This window comes from Cetorhinus maximus, chromosome 8 (genome assembly GCF_964194155.1).
Source record: "Cetorhinus maximus chromosome 8, sCetMax3.hap1.1, whole genome shotgun sequence".
NCBI classification, from domain to species: Eukaryota; Metazoa; Chordata; class Chondrichthyes; order Lamniformes; family Cetorhinidae; genus Cetorhinus; species Cetorhinus maximus.
This window is the reverse complement of record NC_135886.1, coordinates 21,133,352-21,153,212: the sequence shown is the minus strand read 5'-3', so window position 1 is coordinate 21,153,212 and position 19,861 is coordinate 21,133,352. Positions and strand designations below refer to the sequence as shown.

Sequence of the window (19,861 nt, the reverse complement as noted above, 5' to 3'; positions counted from 1 at the left end):
CATGGGCCTCAGTTTAAGAAGCACTTATGTAAAACAACCCTTGGCTACAATCTTTTTGTCTGTAGAGAATGACCTTCACAAATGTTACCCAGAGCCCCAGCTAGCAATTCCAATTCAATGTTTAAAGAATTGGCATGAAGTTTTTATTTAGATAAATTAAGTAGAATTACATAAGACTTCGGGAACAGAAATAGGCCATCCAGCCCAACAGTTCTGTGCTGGTGTTGATGCTCCACAGAAGCCTGCCTCCTCCCACGTCACTTAATCTCACTTTATCAGCATAGCCTTCTATCCCTTTCTCTCTCCTGCACTTATCTAGCTTCCTGTAATATGTGTGTACGTTATTCTAATCAACTCCTTGCGGTTGTGAGTTCCAAATTCTAACCACTTGCTGGGTGAAGAAATTTCTCCTGAATTCCTTATTGGATCATTAGTGACTATCTTAGTGGATCTGCCACAAATGGAAACATCTTCTCGCTGTCTACCCTATCACAATCCGCTTTATCGTTTTGAAGGTCATCCCTTAGCTTTCTTTCTAAAGAAAAAGAGCCCCAGCTTGTTCACAAGCAAAATACCGTGGATGCTGGGGCTGGAAATCTGGAATAAAAAATTCCATTCTGCTAACAGAAAATGCTGGAAAGACTAAGCAGCATTGTCAAACTGAAACCTTAGCCCAGCTTGTTCAGTCTTTCCTGATGGTTCTAGCCTCTCAGTTCTGGTACCATGCTTGTCAATGTAATGTTATTTGCGTCTTCTGCAGTGCTTGGATGTCCTTGTTAAATGCAAGGACAGATCAATGCAGAAAAATAAAGTGAATTCCGGCAATCGCAACAACATGCCGCAATTAGTTTTCAATTGCCACCAGGCTGAGACAGGCTTTATTATTCATTGCAAATGGCAGGTGGCGCGATTACAAGATATATTACGGTAATTTGGATTCCGAACCCTAGAAGTTTCCATGGCAGCTGAGGTTGTCACATGCCCCCCGTGTTTTTGTTTTTAAAGTGCGTCACAGCCACGAGACGAATGTGATGGACAGCTGGCATGGACCAATGGGAGCTCTCCTTACCCTTCGCATCGACGTCACAAGGGCGGGGGCGGTGCCGATGCGCTTGTAACAAATTTAAGAATGTAAATAAAGAGGCGCGGCGGGAAGGGGTGGGGGTATTTATTTGTCAATATAGCAGTTGCTCAGGTGCGTTTTTAATCCTTCAGTCTCTCTTAACACTGTTTTATGTTCTGTATTTTTTTAGGGAGAAGAAATGATGCAGAGGCAGAAAGAGAACGAGGGGAATAAGTGGCAGCGCAGTAACTAATGTTCCAACAACGTGAGTCAGTGTTTACATCCAAACCCCCCTCTTCTGTCCTTAATACCCAGGGAAGGACAAGTCTCAGCCCATTTGGGTTTCTTTCTATTCCTGTATGGCGCCGTAATGTTTTCTATCGCCCTCCCCCAGTTTGATGCAGCATGAGTATGATTTTTAAGTTGTTTTTCTTTAAATTTAAAGGCACATTGTCCATGGGAAGGGCTGTTTCAGGTATATTTCTGAAGGTTTGTGTATCAGTGATGTTGGCTACCTGTGTTTGGGGATTTGTTCATTTTATATCATGCTGATGGTAAACAAGTGTTGTTCATGTTGTCCAGTAGTCCATTTTTAGTCTGCATTGAAAATAATGTACATTTGAGCACATTTATGAAATCAGCACTAGTGACAGCATTCATGATGGCAGCTCAGTGAGCATGAAGAAATCTGGTGTGAGGTATTTCACTTCGCTTAACTGAATTTCACTGGTAACTCATCTGGTATTTTTTTAAATTATGCAATTATGGAAATGCAGCATTCACAGACCTTTCGTTGCTGAACTTTTTTATTTTCAAGAATAATATGGTCAGGGCAGTGAATATAACTCACCTGTAAAAATCACAAGATCATGTGCAGTCCATCCCCAAATGATCTTATATGCTTAGATGTATTATTGCTTTAAATGATCACATTCTATCTGTTACAATGTGAAATGTGTTAAGGATGATAAACTCGTACTTTATAAACACCTTATTATCCCGATGTTCTGTTTCTTAGACTTATGGTTGTTTGTATTTGGCAGGGTTGCAATGTTATGCAGTTCAGAAAGTGTTTTTGTTGAAAGACCTGAAGATGTTGGATTAACAATGTGCAGCTTTGCTTGCTATTTTTAATTGTACAGGATTCAACTACAAAGTGCAGATGTGCTGCAGGTTTCTGGACTTTCCCATTTGCCAGCTTCTAATTCATGATATCATTCTGTGGTCTTCTGACTGCCTTGTCTGCACTGGAGTGCTGCTTTGGGTGCATTAAGCTGGAGTTTGAGGAAGTTCGATGAAGAGGAAAGGAAGTGCTTTTTTTTTGCCTTTCCTCAACATCTAGTAGTTGGCTCTTACTTTGCTATAGGGGAAGAAGCTGATTGAATGTCATAGGAGCTCATAAAGCAGCAGATTGAAAGGAGTTTACGGATAAAATCTAAAAGTGACGTCATAGGAGTCCCATAAGTTGATTGGTTGGTAAGTATAGGCCTTTCTGGACTCGGCACAGAGACGACGATTAGTGAGTGACAGGTGAGTTATTATATGCCATAGTGTAGTAAACAAAGTATAAGGTATGTCAGTGCAGCTCAGCCATTTGGAATGCACATCCTGCGGGATGTGGGAAGTCATGCAGGCACAAAATGCCCTTGATGACTACACCTGCAGGAAGTGTCACCAGCTGCAGAAACATGAGCTCTGGGTTGCGCAACTCGAAGGGCAGCTGTAGTCACTGTGGTGCATCCACAAGATTGAGGATTATGTGGATAGTATGTTTAGAAAGGTGGTCACGCTGCAGCTAAGAAGTACACAGGCAGAGAGGGAATGGGTGGCTGCCAGAGTATCTAAGAGAAACAAGTAGTGCAGGAATCTTCTGAGGCTATCTTGCTCTCTAACTGCTTTTCCATTTTGGGTACTGGAGATCAAGATGATTTCTCAGAGGACTGTAGCATGAGTCAAGTTTTTGGCACCATGGGTGGATCAGCAACACGAGGGGAGGAGGAAGAGTGGAAGTGCTCTCGTGGTAGGGGATTCCATAGGGGAGCAGACAGGCGTTTCTGCTCCATGGATGGTATTTTGCCTCCCTGCTGCTAGGATCAAGGATTTCACAGATCGGCTGCAGGACATTCTTTTGGGGGAGGGTGAACAGCCAGAGGCCAATGACATTGGTAGGAAAAGGGATGAGGTCCTGAAAGCAGATTTTAGGGAGTTTGGAAGGGAATTAAAAAGCAGGACCTCGAGCAGTAATCTGAGGATTACTCCCAGTGCCATGTGCTGGTGCGCATAAGAATATGAAGATTGAGCAGTTCAACACATGGCTGGAGAAATGGAGTAGGAGGGAGGGCTTTAGATTTCTGAGGCATTGGGATCGGTTCTGGGGCAGGTGGGATCTGTATGAGAATGATGTGTTGCACCTTAACAGAACTGGGACTAATGTCCTTGTGGGGAGGTTTGCTAGTGCTCTTGGGGAGAGATCAAACTAGATTGGCGGGGGATGGGAACCGGAGGAGAAAAACTGGCTGTAGAAAGTAGAGAAGGATTGGTGAAAAAAGAGCCATGTCTGAGCTTTTCATCTTGCACTCTTCAGGATGCCCACAAGAATACCTATGTAAGGGGAAAACAACAGTTTATACTCTATGTGAAGAGTCTGCTGATTGGCTGGCAAGTCGTGGAGAATGCATCACTGGTGACTGGCAGTTAACTGCCAGTGCTATCATCAGAGAAACAAATTGGCAAAGAAACTACACAGATGCAAGAATTGGGAGTAATTTTAATGGGGGACTTCAATTATCCAAATATAAACTGGGATGGGAATAGTGCAGAGGGACGAGAGTTCCTGAGGGACGAGAGTTCCTGGAATGTGTTCAAGATAATTTTCTGCAGCAATATGAGGCAGGCACTGGACCTGGTTCTGGGGAATGAGTTGTCCCAAGTGGATCAGATATCAGTGGGAGAATATTTGAGGGGCAGCGACTATTGTAAGGTTTAGGTTGGAAATGGAAAAGGACAAGGAACAGTCCAGAGCAGGGATAATTAATTAGGAGAAAGCCAACTTCAATGGGATGAGAATGCATCTCAGTCGAATGAGTTGGTATCAAATGTTGGTAGAAAAGATGGTGGCTGAACAATGGGCCACCTTCAAAGAAACAGTATTGCAGGCAATGTCAAAGTATATTCCCTTGAAGGGGAAAAGTAGGACAAATAAATTCAGAATGCCCTGGATGACGAGAGATAAAGGTGAAGATGAAAAGGTAGAAGTGTGCGGACAGCAGGTGTCATGTAGAAAATACAATGGAAAATCGGGCTGAATACAGAAAGACCAGGGAGGAAGTGAAAAACTAATAAAAGCAAGGAGAGAGCATGAAAAGAGACTGGCAGCTAACATAAAGGAATCCCAAGGTCTTCTATAAGCATATAAATAATAAAAGGGTGGTAAAAGAAAGAGTAGGGCCAATTAGGGATTAAAAAAGGGGACTTGCACATGGAGGCAGGAGAAATAGCAGAGGTATTAAATGAGTACTTCGCACCTGTCTATACAAAAGAATAAGATGCTACCCAGGCTCAGGTGAGAGAGGAGGTAACTGGTACACAAGAAGAATTTACAGTTGAGAAGGAGAAGGTGTTAGAAAGGCTATCTTTGCTTAAAATAGATAAGGTACCTGGACTGGATGAGCTGCATCCAAATGAAGTGAGGGGGGAAATTGCAGAGGCGCTAGTGATAATTTTCCAGCATTCCTTAGACACCGGGGTGGTGCCAGAGGACTGGGGAATTGTGAATGTTACACCCTTGCTTAAAAAGGGGTGCAGGGATAAAGCTGGCATCTACAGACCAGTCAGTTTGATTTTAAATGGTAGGGAAACTTCTGGAAAATGTAGCTCGGGACAAACCAGTAGTCACTTAGATAAGGTAAGCCAGCATGGATTCATTAAGGGAAAATCATGTTTAACTAACTTGCTGGACTTTGTGGGGTTAAAAGAGAAGGTTGATAGCAATGCTGCTCTGTGGTGAATATAGATTTTCAAAAGGCATTTGGTACGGTGCCACAACAGACTTGAGCAAAATTCTAGGTCATGGAAGAAAAGGGAAAGTCAGCACTTGGATAAGAAATTGGCTGGGTGACAGGAAACAGTAGTGATAAATGATTGTTTTTCAGATTGGAGGAAGGTTTGTAGTGGAAATTCCCAGGGGTCAGTATTGGGACCCTTGGTAGTCTTCAATGACCTAGACTCTGGTGTTCAGGGCATGGTTTCAAAGTTTGCAGATGATACGAAGATTGGAAATGCTGTCAACTGTGTTGAGGATAGTCTTGAACTTCGAAAAGACAGACATGTTGGTGGATTGGGCAGACAAGTGGCAGATGAATTTCAATGCAGAGAAGTGAGGTGATTCATTTTGGCAGGAAGAATATGACAAGACAAGATAAAATAAAGGGATAAACTAAAGGAGATGCAGGAACAGCGGAACCTCGATGCATATGTACATAAGTCATTGAAGATGGCAGGGCATGTTAAGAGAGCAGTTAATAAAGTCAAAAGATAGATTGGAGAGGTTAGGACTGTTCTCCTTGGTGAGAAGAAGGTTAAGAGGAGATTTGATAGAGATGTTCAAAATCATGAAGGGGGCTGGGCAGAATAGATAGGGAGAAGCTGTTCTCACTCATAAAGGCTCAAGAACGAGAGGGCACAGGTTTAAAGTGATTTGCAAAAGAAGCAAATGTGACGTGAGAGAACTTTCTCACACAATGAGTGGTTCGGGTCTGGGATGCACTGCTTGGAAGTGTGGTGGAGGCAGGTTCAATCGAGGCGCTCAAGAGGGCATTAGATGATTGTTTCTATTCAAATAATGTGCAGGGGTATGGGGAAAAGGCAGGGCAATGGCACTCGGTCACAATGCTCATTTGGAGAGCCGGTGCAGACACGATGGGCCGAATGGCTGCCTCCTGTGCTGTTAAAATTCTGTGATCCTGAGTATCTTAGGCTTTATTAATAGGAGTATTGAGTACTAGAGTAAGGTGCTAGCGTTGAACACTAGTTAAGCTGCATCTGAAGTACTGCATCCAGTTTTGGGTGCCAGATTTGAAGGATATGTGAAGCCATTAGAGAGAATAGAGATTCACAAGAATGATTCCAGGGATAAAGAACTGTAGCTATGAGGATAAATTTGAGAAGTTGGGACTGTTTTCCTTGGAGAAAAGAAGGCTGAGAGGAGACTTAATAGAGGTATTCAAGATCCTGAGGAGTATGGACAAGGTAAATAGTGAGAAACTGTTCCTACTCGGAGCATCAAGATCTAGAGGGCACAGATTCAAAATAATTGGCAAAAGGAGTAATAGTGATGAGGAATTTTTTTTCACCCAGAAGGTGGTTGGAGTTTGGAACGATCTTCCTGAGAGGGTGGTGGAGGCAGGTTCAATTAAGGTATTCAAAAGGGAATTGGATAGCTTGCTATCTGAAAAGAGAGAATGTGAAAGGTTTGTGGGGATAGGCAGGGGAGTGGGACTAGGTAGAATGCTCTTTCAGAGAGCCAGTGCAGACTCAATAGGTTGAATGGCCTCCTTCTGCACTGTAAAGATTCTCTGGTGGTTGTGCCTTCAGCTACCGGGGCCCTGAGCCCTGGATTTCCCTCTCAATTCCTCTCTCCTTTTCCCCTCTGCCCTCCTTTTTAAGACACTGCTCAAAAACTACCCTCTTTGACCAAGCATTTGGTCATTTGCTCTAATAACTCCTAATTTGGCTTAACATCTAATTTTTGTTTGATGCTCCTTGGGATGTTTTACTATGTTAAAAGAGCAATATGATTGCAAATTTTTTTTTTTCATGTTTAAGTCGAATGTTATTATCAATTAAACTAATCAGCCAAGCTCAATCCTGTTCTGATGATCAGGCATTTTTTCCAGAAGTCACTGAACAGCAATCGAGAGCACGAGCCCTGGTTGAAGTTTTCTCGCCAACATCTAGACCAGAAGCACTAATCCTAATCTTGTGTTGCTACCTTGTTTGGGATCAGCTTTCTTGACAGATTGGAAGTGGATTGTGGAATCTCTCATCTTCGTGGCTCAGTGCTATACAAAGTTATTTATAAGCTACAGGGATTGCTGAAATATTTATTCTTGTGTTTTGCAGCAGCAGGACCTGCTTCCTCAGCAAATTTGGAATGAGAAAACTGCAGATAGTTTGCTGTGGTGCCGGGCTAAATGCAGGGTAGGTAGTGGTTCTGAATTCTAGTTTGAATTCCAAAATCAATTCCTGGCAACATGAGGGAGATTCAAACAAGGTCTGAATACAAAATAAGCAGAAGTGTACCATACTTAATATCTGTTCAATAATTCATTAATAAAAGCCACCATTTGAGAAGTATACAATTGTGATCAAAACTTTTTTTTTAAAAACCCACTGTTCTGCATTAAAGCTTTAACAAGGCTATACTTCACTTAGAACTGATTCATAGTTATTACAACACAGAAGAAAGCCATTCAGCCCATTGAGTCCATGCCAGCTCTCTGTAAGGGAATCCAGTCAGCCCCATCCCCTCTGCTGCATCCTGTAGCCCTTCAAGTTTGTTTCCCTACAGTGCCTATTTCAATTTCCTTTTGAAATCACCGTCTCCCCTTCGACCACCCTTGTAGGCAGCGAAGTCATTTAGCCCTGAAGGTGACGGCCAGGAAATAATAAAATGGCTTTTAACCAAGAACAAGTTATTCTGGGCGTCTGGATAGATTTAGTCAGTATGACAGGATTTTCCATTTAGCATAAAATCATCAAATTGTTGCTGCAAAGTTTCTTCCCCAGTGTGGTTAAGGCATTTTCTACTGTGTTTATATCTTCCAAATGTTTAGCTGTATTTTATCTTCTAAAGTTAAGAGGCTATATCTTGAATTGGTGAGTGGAAGATGTGCGCTTTCGTGGAATAAAATCAAATTGAAAATAATTAGGGTGAGATTATACCTAATTAATTTGAACAGCAACCTAACATTGAATCCAACTTGCTGGGTTGTTAGATTCCAAGGTATTTGGGATGCTGTTGCACGAAATTTGCAAATATCACAGTGTATCTCAATATCTAGATTTTGACATTGGTGTGACAGTGTTCTAGCACCATCCAACAATACAATATAAAGATATAGCTTATATTTATATCAGTATCATAAACCTGAAAATCTTTGTTAAATCTTTAGCAGTGGGCAGATAAACGAGGGACTAGCTGAAAAGAAATACTTGCATTTTTATAGCGCTTTTCAGGATGTTACAAAGCACTTTACAGCCAATGAAGTGCTTTGAAATGTAGTCACTGTTGTAATGTAGGAAACACAGCAACTAATTTACACAAGATTTAAAAGAATACATGGCAATTAAATAGGCCATTTGGCCCAACTAGTCCATGCCAGTACTTATGGCCTATTTCCATATTTCCTTATCTAAATCTACCATCTAATGTTTGTGCCATACAAATGCCAGAGAATGACCATCTCCAACAAGAGAATCTAACTAACTTCCTTTGTCATTCAATGGCATTATCATTGCTGATTGCCCACTATCAATATGCTGGGAGTTGCCATTGACCAGAAGCTGAACTGGACCAGTCATATAAATACTATGGCTACAAGAGCAGGCCAGAGGCTGGGAGTTCTGTGGTGAGTAACTCACCTCCTGACTTGCCAAAGCCTGTCCACCATCTACATGGCATAAGTCAGGAGTGTGATGAATACTCCCCACTTGCCTGGATGAGTGTAGCTCCAACAACACTTGAGAAGCTCGACACCATGCAGGAAAAAGCAGACCACCCCCCAACTTAAACATGCACTCATTCTAACACCATCACGGTAGCAGCAGTGTGTACTATATGCAAGATGCACTGCAGCAACTCGCTAAAGCTCCTTCAACAGCTCTTCCAAACCTGCAACCTCTACCACCTAGAAGGACGAGGGCAGCAGATGCATGGGAACACCACCACCTGCAAGTTCCCCTCCAAGCCACACACCATCATCCTGGCATTGCTGTTCCTTCACTGTCACTGTCAAAATCTTGGAACTCCCTTCCCAGCAGCACTATGGGAGTACCTACGCCAGATGGACTGCAGTGGTCAAGAAGTGGTTCACTACCATCCTCGCGAGGGCAGTTAGGGATGGGCAACAAATGTTTTGCCAGAGATATTCACATCTCATGGAAAAAATATATTAAAAATCTATTCTCTGCTCCTTCAAATGCTTGTCGAGCATTCCCTTAATTGCACCTATACTATTTCCGCCACTCTGTGGTGGCAAGTCCCACCTTCGCACCACTGTTTAGGTAAGGTATTACTGTGGGATACTGCAGCAGGCTTATGGGGTGGGTGCTTGCGTGCGGTTTAATTAAACTGAAGGCAGTCAGACTGCAAGGTTTCAATCATCAAAAGGGTTTAGGTGTAAATTAGGCATTTGAAATGGAGATGGGTAAGCTAGGGTGAAGTTTCAGCAGATAGTGTGAAAGGGATTTGCATTTTTAGATAAGTTGAGAGGTGGTTTGATTTTCAAAGGGACATGACAAGGTGTTTACAACTCGCAAGATAAATAAGGCAGAGTTATTAAGTTTATTTTTTCTCGAAGTGCTGGCTATAATGACAACATGAAAGATTTTAGTGTTCTGGGAAAAGTAACTTCCAAAGAAAGGTTGGAGCAATAGGACTTCAAGATCAAAATGGAGAAAATACATTTAAAGAAAGGTGGAAAGCTGTGTGTGGTGTGGCCGTCTGAGACCTTGGAAGGTTCCCTGTGTGAAACAGACTTGTAGAAAAAGCCTCTCTCCACCCTGGAGAAGTTTGCTGGTCCAGTAACCAAGGTTGTGTTAAAAGCCTTTGGAGTTCCATTGTTGAGTGAGAAGGAACAAGAAGCTGTGAAATACCTCCCTTATAGTAACAGTGGGTGCTTCTAGTAATATTACTGGATTTTTTATAGATTTAGAATCTATCTGGACTGTTGCCTGAAAGTGGTGTGAAGTTGGGAGTCTAGTTAAGTAGAAATCTTGAACTATTATGAAACTAAATGTAACTGTAACAGTAGTCTTGTGTGTTTAAGTTTTCTTTTCTTTTATTAATAAATGTTTTAATTTAATCTTTAAAATCTCCAAAGGTAGTAGTGCGCTTATTACTTCAAACTTCAGTGCACAAACTTTTGCGTAATAAATACAAATTGCAAAATCGTTGTGACAGCATGGCCAAGTTTCCCTTTGGGATTTGGTCAGCCTGGTAAATACCACCTGCCATATCATAACACTGAATTCCCCTTTGGATTTCTTATTGACTATCTTATATCGATGGCCTCTAGTTATGCTCTTCCTCACAAGAGGAAGCATTATTTCTATATCCGCTCTATCAAAATCTTACATAATTTTAAAGACCTCTAACAAAGACCCCTCAACCTTTTTTCAAGAGAGAAAAGACCCACCCTGTTCATCCTTTCCTGATATGTATGCCCACACATTTCTGGTATATAGGAAAAATATAGTAAAACGTCTGCCGTTCTTGGGATGTGGGCGTCACTGGCATTTTTTGCCCATCCCATTGCCCTTGAGGATTTTTAAATCAACCACATTGGCGTAGGTCTGGAGTCACATGTAGGCCAGAGCAGGTAAGGACAGCAGATTTCCTTCCTTAAGTGGCGTTAGTGAACCAGATGGGTTTTTACAACAATCAACAATGATTTCATGGTCACCACTAAACTTTTAATTCCAGATTTTTATTGAATTCAAATTCTATCACCTGCCGTTTGAACCTGGGACCCCAGAACATTTCCCAGGGTCTCTGGATTACCAATCTAGTGACAATACTACTACCCCACTGCTTCCCCTAAGTACAATACAGGTTTAGTATAACAGCTTAATTTTCAATCCTGCCCCTAGAGGGCAAAACAGCCTAGTGCTTGGTTTGCTTTTTTATCCCCTTGTTAAACTGTGGTGCAACTTGTAGTGATTTGATGCATTTGTACTCCTTGAGGTTCCTTTGTTCCTCCACCCTACCTAGACTTGCACCTTCCAAGTAATGTGACATTCCTATTCTTCCTACCAAAATGTACCACCTCATTTATTTGTAACCTTTATTCACCTAGCCTACAAGCCTGTTATGTCCTTTGTAATTTGGTCCTCTTCAGTGTTGACTATCCACCCCCCCCCCCATTTGGTGCAATCCACAAATTTAGAAAATTGTGTTTTTGATTAGAGTCCAAATTGTTAATGTAAATTGTGGACATTAGCAAGTCCCAGCACTGAACCCTGTGGAACACCATTTCCTGCCTTCGGCGCTCTGAATAACTATTTTTAATTTAAAGTTAAAAGTTTGAAAAGGTTGGAGAGAGGTTGCCTCTGTTTTGAAGCACCCTATCTCTCACTTACCTGCCACGGTTTCCTGCTGCTGCTTTCAAGCTGCAAGTCCTCTGGCTCTCCAACTTTAAGAGCGTTTCTGCCACCCTTAGTTGGCCCTTGGGAAAATCACATTGAATGAATGTTTCGTACGCAGTATTGACTCGCGTTTGAGCCTGCCAATGAAGTTCAGAAGCCTGCAGGTAAAATCCTGTCCAAAGTGTCAATTGACACCACTGTTGTCAGCTAGTGAGTGGGAGGTGGGGTGGGTCTTGTAGGATTCTCAGCAAACAAAAGTCTGTTTACTCAGCATGATGTCCATAATGCATGATATGTATTGCATTAATACACCATTCCCTCTCTACCAAAATGCAGCAAGTGGAGGATAGTTACATACAAATTATGTGCACAAAATCAACCCAGTTATTGACAGGAATTAGTAGTGTCACTCTCTGTATGCTGCCCTTTTAATGGCCTGTGCAGTTTGGGGATTTTTTTTTTTAAAACCCTCCTAGGAAGGAACTATGATAGCATGTCAACCCAAAGCTGGCTTAGAAATGGCATTGTCTGAACCTTGGCAGTGGGTTGTTTGTTTTTTGTCTCCAGTTTGGAATTAGCGCATAACATTGGGATTGGGGGCGGGGATGGACAAGAGCCTATGTAGCACTATGTTGTGCTGTTAGGGCATTTCCTCTAGAGCATCGTTGCACTGATGCCATTTTTATCAGCTATTCAGAATTACTGGAAAGTTTCCCACAGAGACTTGTCTATTTGTTTTTTATTCACCATGTCAATTGTTTTATGTGCTCAACATTTCTTGGACGCTTTTGCAGTGGAAGTAATTATGCAGGGAAATGAAGCCGCATTTTAGCGGCATGAAATAATACATCTGCAGTTAAAAGACCAATTTTGTTTACAGTGAGACCTTTTATTCCTCCTGTTGCACACTCATAAGGTAAACCTCTGTTGCAATGATTCATTAACCCATATGTATAATTTGCTATTTTACGAATTATAGTGGGAATTTTGTATTATGCATGTTGCCTGCCAATCATGATCCCAGGATTGGCAACTTTTCTTGTCTTGTTGCCAGACTACTACAGAAGTCGCCATTTTGTGACGTCTGAAAATAATGGCATTGTGCTTTCAGCCAGTAGTCTGTGTGACCATTTTGGATTTAGGAAAGAAAGAAAGATTTGCATTTATATAGCGCTTTTCACAACCACTGAACATTTCAAAGTGCTTTACAGCGGAGTCACTTTTGTAATATTAGGAAACGCAGCAGCCAATTTGCACAAAGCAAGTTCCCCACAAAGAGCAATGTGATAATGGCCCAGGTAATCTGTTTTTGTGAGGTTCATTGAGGGGTATATATTGTCCAGAACACCAGGATTAATTCCCCTGCTCTTCTTTTGAAATACTGCCATGGGATCTTCTACATCCAAAGCAGGCAGTTTAACTCATTCGAAATACAGCACCTCTGACAGTGCAGCACTTCCTCTATTCTGCACTGGAGTGTCAGCCTTGACTTTGGTGCTCAAGGCATGGACTATCTCAAAAATCGCTCGATTTCCTGTGGTGTTGCATGCAGGAATTGAAGGCCAGATGTGCAGCCTTCAGGTGAAATGGGATTAATGGAATTAGGTTGCAGGAATATCGTAAGGTTGTGATTTTAAAGTCATGCATTTTGTCCATATTATGATACCAGAGTTTTAGATTAATTGTAGTTAAATAGCAAAGCAGTAGTTGGTTGATGGAGAAGCAGAGTTGGGTGGAGCATAGGAGCTTTTCTACACAAAACCGACACGCTACTATGCTGTTACTGGCAGAAAAGCACTTTGTGTTATAAATGTGATTTTTGCAAATTACTTTGGGGTTCCAAATACTCCTCTGGTTGTTATTAACGCCCATGCAAACCAATTCACTTATATTTACGCTTAAGATGATCTTTGGAAGTTGTCGGATGGTGGCCTGTCCAAATCTTTATGCTACAATGTCCCCTGCATTAGAAGTTTTGGGTCTAATTGAAAACTTGATTCTCTATGTAAGTAAGACTACAATTCCCAGTGTGCAATATTGGGGCCCACAACAATCATATGATCAAAGGTTGCCTGAGGTTGGGTTGCTGTGGCAACGGTTCATCATTAAAACTGTGTAAAATATTCGGAGGGGGGATGATTTAAAATTATTCTGGTACAGCACTTTTGTTTAAATTTAAAACAAATGTTCTTGGGGAACCTTAATGTCAATGACAATATTTTACACGATAGGGAAGTCTGCTAAGCACGCTGGGAATTTGCTCTCAGATTACAGACTTAAACTAGATGCCTGAAAACGCACTGCAGATCCAAGCATCTAAAATAGTAGGATCATTAAATTGCTTCGGAAGCAATATTAAATGGAAGACGTCTGCTGTTCTTTTAAGCTGATTTTTAAAATTGATTTCAGAGCCTTATTAATGGGATTTTTAAAAAAAACATGTTTTCCTTTCTTGAAATGTGTACATTGAAATGATCAAAAATGTGAGGATTTGATCCCCTGTATTAAATGTTTTGAATATATTTTTACCACAGCATTTACAGAAGGCAAGCTGGGATTCGGCATTGGGGATGCCCGTCAGCAAAACTTAACTCTTTAGTAGCATTCGCTGAATAGATGATTTTTTTTGTGTTAACTTTGGAGTGTGGGAGTGGGAAGTAACTAAATATCATTGGTGGTAGTCATCTTCATCCAGGAATAGTTTATTTAAAGGTTCTCCTCCTGTCTGCCCTATCAGGCTAGAATGTAGACTGTGAACAGATAAGGAATCTGATATATTTCATATAGTTCAGATGAAGGGCCAATGTATATATTGTGACAATCTGGATATTTACTTTTTAAGGCTTTGAATTGGTTCTGTGTATTGTTGTAGGAAGTGCTTGTTCAGCTTTCTTGAGCTTTGACTAAGAAGTCAACGCCTGTCCACGTCTACAAATAGTGCTTAAATATTCCTGGTCCAGGCCCATATTGAGAGGTATGTTCATTAGTGAGAGCTTGAGAGCCATAGACTTCCTTTTGAATGGCAGTTAGTCTGTTCCTTTTTATCTAGAAATGAGTAAAAACTGTAAATGGTAACCTGAAAGCAGGCTCATCAGAACTATTAAATAAGTTCATCAGCAAAGCTTATTGTGAATAACAGGAGTGTCATGACCAGGTGAGGAGGGGTTGAATGGCTCCCTTTTCCCTCTCCTCGTTTTGGCACAACAGATGTTTATTTCTTTGTTTGTTTTGAGAAGAATTGCCAATTCGATGAGCGTTTAACTGTTCACGTGCTGTGATCATAAAAGAAGGAATCAGACAGGTTTTTTTGAATTTAACAAAAAAAAAGGTTCATGTCATTACTCTTTGATCTAAGAGTCCAGAGAAATGAAATAAAAGGGTTAAGCAGTCTGTAGTTTGGTGGCTCGGCTGGCTGGCTTCAGCCAAAATTCAGTGGTCTTGCAATTTCTTTCGCTAATCTCAATGCTTCTGATTTAAAGGTGTAAACGGTGGATTTGGCTGTTCTTCAGGAGATGGTAGTGCTGGGTTGAATTCTTTTAAGTCTCTGTCTGAGGCATGAGTGTCTCTGGATGGTTACTGTCAGCAAACAGGGTTCGGAGCTTGCAAAGTGGGTTGGAGAGAGAGGGAGGAAGGAGGGACCCTACTCTACTCTTCTCATTAGCATCTCAGCTGCTTATCTTCTAACTGGAGAAAGCAAAAATTTAAACACACAGGGTGGACCTGTCACATAACCATCACCCAGTGATTTCAAACATGTTCATGACTAGTGTATTTCCCCCTTTAACTTAAATCAGTTCATGTCTGGGAATCCTCTCTCTCAGCCAATGTCCCATTGTTCAAATGATTGGGTTTAGCATTTTCCCATTGTAGCTTGATGAGTTCATATCTGTGAACCCCACTGTTGAATGCCCCAGGCGATTGCTAATGGAGACAGGATACATTGCTCAGTCGTATTTTCCTGAGGTCATTGCCCTTGAAGATTCTTTGCAAATGTGGTGTCTCCATCTTCAAAGCAATGTGGTGAGCACAGTGATGCCAATCGTGTAGCCATCTTTGCTGCAAGCTCAAGTTACACTTCTAGTCTGTTTTAAGAAGTGTTGTTTTTCCAGCCAGTGGATTAAAAATCATCATTTGGCATAAAGCATGTTTTCAGGATGAGTATAAACTCTCTTTTTCTGTAGAAATGGAATGAAACTTCAGAACACTTGCAGAGATTCCAGTGCGTATAAGAAAGCCCTAGGTTGATATTTGCTTTGCACAGGGATGCCACTGTACCCTCTCCCCTGACTCAGTTCATGGTGGATCACTCTCAACACTCTTTATTCACACTCAAGATGAGGAAACTTCCAATATGTATCTCCTATGAAATGGAGGGGCAAAAAGGGTGTGTAGTATGAATGGAATAGCAGATTATTTTTAAAAGGTGAGAGACTAGTATAAGTTGGGATGGATCGCAAAGTTGACATGCAGACACTGAGAGAGCAATTAGAGGAAACAAATGGTATGTTAGTATTTAATGGAAGAGGGTTGAGTATAAGAGTGGGGATATCTTGCTGCAATTAAACAGGGCTTTGGTGAGACCACACCTGGAGTACTGTGCAGTTTTGGTTTCCCAACCTAAGGAAGGATATATATGCTTTAGAGGGGGTACAATGAAGGTTTGCTTAATTGATTCCTGGGATGAGAGAGCTGTCCTGTAAGGATAGGTTGAGTAGAATGGGTCTGATGAGAGCCGATCTCGTTGAAGCATATAAAATTCTGAAAGGGTAGATGCCAAGAAAGAGGTCTTATGTCCCAGAGGGTAGCGTCCCTGCCTCTGAGCCAGAAACTCTGGGTTCAGTCCCAGTCCAGGACTTGATGGCGAAGGAAGCTGTATTCATAACAGCCAAACAGGTTGAGTATCAGCTGATCAATTCTTCTGATATACACCAGTGGCTTGTGATGGAAAGAAATTGGAGCCTCTACCATCACTTTCCATAGTTCCAGGCTATAATATGCATGTATAAGTGTATGTTGCCACAGCAACTCAGACTCTTTTTGGGGGTTGGATGGCCAGTGTGGATCAGATTGGTGCCAACAGCATGGGGTTCAATCTCTGTTCTGGCTGTGATGGATTCGGGACCTGCATCCTTGCCCTGCCCGTGGGGGAGGTTGTGGTGTTGTTGGTCAGACCTGCCTTTGAATAGAGAACTCAAGAAGATGATGTTGAGAAGCTATTCCCCTTGGCTAGATTGTATAGGACCAGGGGGTCACAGTATCAGGATAAGGGGTCAGCCATTTAACATAAGACATCAAGGACTGAGACGAGGAGAAATTTCTTCACTCAGAATTGTGAATATTTGGAAGGCTTTACTCCAGAGAGCTGTAGATACTCAGTGAGGTGAATTTATTCACGATTGAGATGGATAGATTTATTTGGGCACTAAGGGAATCGAGGGACAGGGGATAGGGTGGGAAAGTGGAGTTGAGGTAGAGATCAGCCATGATCTAATTGACTGGTAGAGCAGACTTGATGGGCCGTGTGGCCTAGTCCTGCTCCTGTCTTCTGTCCTTAGACTGGACTATATAGGGTGAAGGTTCTAAGTCATATTTTTGCAGGATTAGTAGTCTCCAGTTGATGGAGGTGTTTTTTAATATGTGCACATATGAGGTGGGCAGAGCGATTTGTACTGCCTGCTCCATACCAGCTGTGAGATCCAAACCACTTTTGAAGCTGCATTCATATCGCTTAGTGAATAGTTGCCGAGCACCTGGTGAGGACTGACTGGCAGCTCACTTACCTGACTGGAAATCTGGGGGAGGAACTCTGTCAGCTGAGTGCAGGTGTTGCAGTTTGAGCAGTGCACCCAATTTCCCAGACTACATGACTACTGACTCAGTGATTTAAAATTGTGTAAACCAGTGTAAATACTTAATGCTAAGCAAACGTTTTAAGCAGAATTTAAAGCCCTCTCCAGTGGCGAGTTTGGTGGCAGGGGGCATTAATCAGGTGGGAGGTTGGTGAGTGAGGTCTCTGCTGCCCTCCTGCCATTTCCCCGATTTTTAAGTCTCTGGCGGGAAGGCTGGTGGGTGGCAATTACTGTCCACTTAAGGGCCTCAACCCAATGTTGCAGGTAACGGTGGGTGGAGGACGAGCCATGCAGAAGACCAAAAGCAAGCCTTAAATTTATATTAGTTATACTGTATGCACATAAGATTTAGCAAAATCTATGTTTGCATAGCACAGAAACTAAAATCTGGTTCCAGCTAAATATTGCCGTATCATTTATTTTCACCACCTACAGCGCTATACAAAAGGGACTTGTTTGAAGTGCCTGATTTGTGCCCAACCCTAACATCCTGTAATAAAAAAACAATTCTTGGGTCAGTGTCCAACAATATCTTGCACATTTCTCGCTGTAAAGCAACACATCCTATGACTCACTGGGAGCAAAGTTCATGGGAAATCTGCAAAAATATAATGTAACAGATATATATATATTTATACTTATTTGAAACAGAGTTTTGTTTTAAGCAGAGAGCACGTTTCACCCTTGCGATGTTTTCTCTCCGAAAGTTGGCAAGTATTTAGGGATTACAGACACCAACCTGCTTTCTAGTGTTATGGTATCATTTTGACACTTCAAATAAGTCCCTTTTGTATAGCGCTGCAGGTGGTGAAAATAAATGACACTGCAATATTTAGCTGAAACCAGATTTTAGTTTCTGTACTATGCAAACATAGATTTTGCTAAATTTTGTGTGCATACAGTACAATTGATATAAATTTAGGAATTCATGTTTCACCTTAGAGCTTACAATCTTGACAGCTAAGGCGCTTTGCAAACACTCTACCATTATTATTGCATCTTCATTGCAGAGCAATTTAAGTAAAAGTCAAAAGTTCTTCAGTTTTTTAATTCATTTATGGGATGTGAGCATCACTGCCTAGGCCAGCATTTATTACCCATCCCTAATTGTGCTTGAGAAGGTGGTGGTGAGCTGCCTTGAACTGTTGCCATCCATGCACTGTAGGTACACCCATAGCACTGTTAGGGAGGGAGTTCCAGGATTTTGACCTTGGGGTGGCAGGATTGTCGTATGGGCAGAGATTGGGCTGTATTGACTGGAGTTTAGAAGAATGGAAGGAGATCTCATTGAAACATATAAAGTTCTGACAAGAATGGACAGACTGGATGCAGGGATGATATTTCCTCTGGCTGGTGGGGTAGGGGGAGTTCTAGAACAATGGGTTCACAGTCTCAAGATACAGGGAAGACCATTTAGGACTGAGATGAGGAGAAATGTCTTCACTCAGGGTGGTGAACCTATGGAATTCTCTACCACACAGGGCTGTGGTAAGAAAGAAATAAATTTATGGACTCTATTGGTGTCAAGGGGTATGGGAAGAGCACAGGAGTACGGCGTTGAGATACAGGATCAGCTATGATCATACTGAGTGGCGCAGTAGGCTCAAAGGGCCGAATGACCTACTCCTCTTATTTTCTATGTTTCTAACGACTGAAGGAATGGCCATATATTTCCAAGTCAAGGTGGTGAGTGGCTTGGAGGAGAACTTCCAGGTGGTGGTGTTCCCATGAGTCTGCTTCCCTTTGTTCTTCTAGATAGTAGCAGTTGTGGGTTTAGAAGGTCTAAGGAGCCTTGGCGAGCTTCTGCACTGCATTTTGTAGATGGTACACACTGCTGCCACTGTGCATCAGTGGTGGAGAGAGTGAATGTTTGTTTGTGGATGGGGTGTCAATCAAGCAGGTTGCATTATCCTGGATGGTGTCAAGCTTCTTGAGTGTTACACTCATCCAGGCAAGTGGAGAATATTCCATCACACTCCTGACTTCTACCTTTTGTAGACGGAGAGGCTTTGGGGAGTCAAGGGGTGAGTTACTCACAGCAGGATTCTAGCCTCTGACCTGCTCTTGTAGCCGCAGTATTTATATGGCTGCAAAATTGCAGAAGTCTGTTACGAGCTCAAAACGTTAACTCTGTTTCTCCCTCCACAGATGCTGCTAGACCTGCTGAGTTTTTCCAGCTTTTTCTGTTTTTATGTATATGGCTGGTCCAGTTCAGTTTCTGGTCAATGGTAACCCCCAGAATATTGATAGTGGGGGATTCAGTCATGGTCATGCCATTGAATGTCGAGAGGCAATGGTTAGACTCTCTTGTTGGAGTTGGTCATTGCCTGGCACTAGTGTAGCGCAAATGTTGCTTACCACTTGTCAGTCCAAGCCTGGATATTGTCCAGGTTTTGCTGCATTTGGACATGGACTGCTTCAGTATCTGAGGAGTCACGAATGATGCTGACATTGTATAATCATCAGTGAATGTCCCCACTCCTGACCTTCAATGACATTCCTTCCACTAATGAAACCGCTGAAGATGGTTGGGCCTAGGACACTCCCCTGAGGAATTCCTGCAGTGATATCCTGGAACTGAGAT

At 42.0% G+C, this 19,861-nt stretch overlaps 1 long non-coding RNA gene across 2 annotated transcripts in view; it reads left to right on the top strand.

The window, feature by feature from the left end:
• Positions 1-1,078: 1,078 nt before the first annotated feature.
• Positions 1,079-19,861, top strand: part of LOC144683513 (uncharacterized) — a 90,393-nt gene continuing 71,610 nt past the window's right edge. For both annotated transcript variants that reach the window (XR_013577282.1, XR_013577283.1), the window contains exons 1-3: positions 1,079-1,131; positions 1,254-1,328; positions 7,184-7,261. This is a non-coding gene — a long non-coding RNA (uncharacterized LOC144683513). The remainder of the gene's footprint in view (positions 1,132-1,253; positions 1,329-7,183; positions 7,262-19,861) is intronic.